Source organism: Triticum dicoccoides, chromosome 3B (assembly GCF_002162155.2).
Source record: "Triticum dicoccoides isolate Atlit2015 ecotype Zavitan chromosome 3B, WEW_v2.0, whole genome shotgun sequence".
Classification (NCBI taxonomy): Eukaryota; Viridiplantae; Streptophyta; class Magnoliopsida; order Poales; family Poaceae; genus Triticum; species Triticum dicoccoides.
Genome location: NC_041385.1, coordinates 137,929,851 through 137,934,348, shown reverse-complemented (window position 1 = coordinate 137,934,348; position 4,498 = coordinate 137,929,851).

Here is a 4,498-nt window from a genome sequence, read left to right as displayed (position 1 = left end):
GCCGCCTCGCCGGAGCCGATGCGCCACCGTCGCCGCCGACCGCCGCCACCCGTTGACCGTCACCACCACCGTTGACCGCCGGAGGTAGCCACCACCCCCGCCGCAGTTTTCAAGAGAAAACCGTTGTTTTTTTTAGGAACCCTGATTTATTTTTTTAGATCGGTTTTATTTTTTTTCCCGTTTGTTCGTTCGTTTTATAGAACGATCTTCACCGTTTTACCGCAGACAGCGAACGTTCGTTCGGTAGCCTGTTCGTCAGTTTTTCTTTTTCCAGGGATTTTCCGCGATTATTTTCGATCGACATTTCTGCTCTGATTTTCGTTTTAGTTTATCTTTTCGCTCATTTATCAGAATCAGGCGATTCAGGCGCCTGGAGTTTTGTCTTGAAGCCCTCTTTCTGTTTAACCAACTTAAACAAGTTTTTGCAACAGTAAAATTTGACTTAGGTCCAGATTAGTAGACGAAGCTTGTTTCTTTCGCCGTTTGAGTTTCGTTGCTTCTTTTGGTTTGATTCTTTTTGCAAAATGGAGTTCTTGAGTTGAACAATTCTAGTTAGACCTCTTATTTGAGATTTAGAAGTGCATTATATGAGTTCTTATTGTATGCTTGTTTGTTTACGATAGAGTACCCGGAGTGCGCAACATGCTACTAGGAGTGTCTAGGTTTCACGGATCATTAGCAAGGCAAGTAACACTTTGATCATACCTCTTTACTACCCAGTTTTATTGCATTAGATCAATCCTCAAACAATTTCATGGTTAGGATCTGATTAATATGTGGATTTTGGGAAGTAGATGAGGTAGCACCTATTGTCCTTTTTATTATCAAACCTTTCGGAGTTACTTCTACGTTTGCTTATATTGCTATGCTATGCTTGTAGATGTGGATTGGGTGAGTGTATCCATGACAGATGTGAGTATTGTTAATTAATGGTTCAACTTAAGGTGGCAACTTTAATACACATCTGGGTGGATTGAGGCACTTGGGGAACCCAGTGTTGCCTGTATTTTTGGAAATCCCAGGGTACCATGTGATTCTCCTATGGACTGCAACCCAGGCTCAAAGGGATCATGAGATTTTTCATGCTAGAAACTTCCGTGTGCAGCCGCAAGCTACTACGGGCTCTAGCATAGTTGATTATGTCGTGTGAACTCTTACAGTGGTAGACTAGAAGATGTAGGGGATGTAGGTGGTCCTGTCTACCCATCGTAAGGTGCAAACGCTTCTGAAAGACTATGTCTCGGTCATCCATTTCTCAAACAACATGTAGTGCGAGAATCCAATGGAGGAGATCGAGTCTTGTGGGGAAAAGTGTGCAAACCTCTGCAGAGTGTACAAACTAATCATGGTTAGTCGTGTCCCCGGTTATGGACGTTTTGAGTATCTAGTACTTGGATTATCATGTGAATCTCATCATGTTATTTAATTTAATTTGTTTGGTTTAATGATGATGCTTAATTGGGATTGAGAGGGGGATTACCTTCTCAATGTTTAACAACCACCATGATAGTTAAGTAAAAATTTACTACTTTGTTGTAGGAAAAAATTGGCTTTATGCAAAACTGTAACCATAGAGCTTTCCACCAGCCATATATGCATGTAGTGATAGCCTTATTCTGTTCATTACTCTCTATGTGTTACATTGCCAGCATATTCCATGTGTTGACCCATTTTCGGGCTGCAACGTTCATGTTGCAGACTTTTCAGACAACGAGTAAGGTGCCTTAGGTCGTGATCTTTCACTCAGTGATGCCGTTGTAGTTGATGGACTCGCTCTATCTTCCAAGCCTTCCGCAGTTATCGTATTTAGATGGCCTTAAGCCATATTTATTGTAATAAGTTCTCTTGTGAGACATTCGATGTAATAAGTGTGTGATTGCTACTCTATTATAAATCCTTCAAGTATTGTGCGTGTCAGCATTACCGATCTAGGGATGACACTGATGCACAGAGATCAGAATGTTTGAGGTCTGGTCACTACAGTGGGGGTATTTCTGATTAGTAGGCAACCTCGCCTTGTTTAGTGAGAATGCGAAAAGGACCAATGTAACAAGGAGCCAACTTGCCCTTGGTACCTAAACGATGGCTACCCTTAAAAGGAGTAACAAGAAGATAAGCCTTGCCGCCAACTTCATAAGCCACATCCTTATGAAGACGGTCATACTTGCTCTTTTAACAAGACTGGCCTGTTTTCCAATTCTCACGAATGATGCAAACTTGCTCTTCTGCTCCCTGGATCATACCATTCCAAAGAATAGTCTTTCCCTAGTTTATGACCATTCAAAGGTGTTCGACATCTTTGTCCATACAGAATCTCGAAGGGTGCTTTCTTAAGGTTGGATTGGTATCTATTGTTATAAGCAAACTCGGCGAAAGGAAGACACTTCTCCCAATCGAGACGAAATGAGATAACACAAGCTCTAAGCATGTCTTCAAGAATTTGGTTGACCCTTTCCACCTAACCACTTGACCGAGGGTGGAAAGTGCACTAAAGGAAAGATGGGTTCCCATGGCAGTCTGGAAACTCTCCCAGAAATGAGAAGTGAAAAGACTACCACGGTTTGAATTGATCTCTAGTGGGACACCATGTAGTGATACAATTCGAGAAATATATAAGTCTGCAAGCTGACTAGCAGTGATACTCTCTCGAACAGGTAGGAAGTGAGCCACTTTGGAGAGACGATCAATGACTACGAAGATAGCATTATTCCCTCCCTTGGTCCTCGGAAAGCCGGTGATGAAATCCGTACCAACTTTATCCCATTTCCACTCGGGAATAGCTGAAGGCTGAAAGGTGCCAGTAGGCCTCTTATGTTCTACCTTAATGAGACGACAAATATCGCAGTTAACAATGAACTCAGCGATTTCTCTCTTCATCCTCGTCCACCAAAACCTCTAGCGTAGGTCCTGATACATCTTAGTACTATCGAGATGAATCGTGAGAGGAGATTCATGAGCCTCCTTAAGGATCAGTTGTTGCAGATGTTGATTCTTGGGAACCACCAAGCGATTCTCAAAGAAAACAACACCTCGATTATCCATATAGAAACATCCACCAACTCCCTTCTTAATGTTTCTCTTGATGCGGAATAACACCCTTATCAAACTTCTGGTCAGTAATGATCTGATCGTCAAGTGTAGATTTCATCACCAAAGTAGAAAGGGATCCGCGAGGAGCAATGTTAAGGTTAAGCGTACATAATTCCTCATGGAGAAGTTGTTAGCCCAGGTGCAACGTGAGATTGTTGCAGTAGGACTTGTGACTTAGTCCATCAGTCATGACATTGGCATGGCCTGGGGTGTAACTGATCCCTAAGTCGTAATCCGAGGTCAACTCCAAGCAACGTCTTTGCCTAAGGTTCAAGTCTGGTTGGTTGAATATATACTTCATACTCCGGTGATCGGTGTAGATCTCACAACATTTACCAAGCGGGTAATGTCGCCATGTCTTAAGTGCATAGACTACGACTTCAAGCTCTAGATCATGTGTTGGATAATTCTGCTCATCTGGATGCAACTATCGAGATGCATATGCAATTACATGGTGATCCTGCATAAGAATGCAACCTAGTCCCTGTCGTGAGGTGTCGCAGTAGATAACAAAGGCCTTAGTGAAATCCGGTGGCACAAGTATGGGAGCAGAAGCCAGGCATCTTTTCAGTTCTTAAAGACTGTGCTCACATTATGGGGACCACTCAAACTTTCTATCTTTCTTGAGAAGTTCCTTGAGAGGTTTGCCCACTTTGGAGAAGTTCTCAATGAAGCAGTGACAATAACTGGCTAGACCAAGGAAACTCCTAACTTTCTTAACCAACTCAGGTGGAGTCCAATCCAGGATGGCCTTAACTCTCTAGGGATTGACACCAATGCCCTTACCAGAGTTCATGTGGCCCAGATAGGTCACTTCTGGCAACCAAAATTCACACTTGGAAAACTTGGCATAAAGGCAGTGCTTTGTGGGTTTTTCTAGCACAAGTCTAAGATATTTGGCATGCTCTTCCTTGTTCTTCGAATATATAAGAATGTCATCGAGGTAAACCACGACGAACTTATCTAAGTACTCCATGAAGATTGAGTTCATCAGGCGTGAGAATGTAGCTAGAGCATTGGTTAGACTGAAGAACATGACAGTGTACTCATAGTGGGCAAAACGAGTGACAAAAACCGTCTTAGGAATGTCCCCATTTCTGATCTTAATTTGGTGGTAGCCTAACCTCAAATCCATCTTGGAAAATAAAGACAATCCAACGAGTTGATCATACAGGTCGTTGATCCGGGGGAGGGGATACTTGTTCTTTATCGTAACCAAGTTAACGGGACGATAATCCATAACGATCCGATCCGTACCATCCTTCTTCTTGATGAAGAGGACATGACAAGCCCAAGGAGAAGAACTAGGACGGATAAAACCCTTTTGCAGGGAATCGCCAAGTTGTTTCTTAAGTTCAGCTAGCTCAAAGGGTGCCATGTTATAAGGTCTCCTAGAAATTGGGGCGGT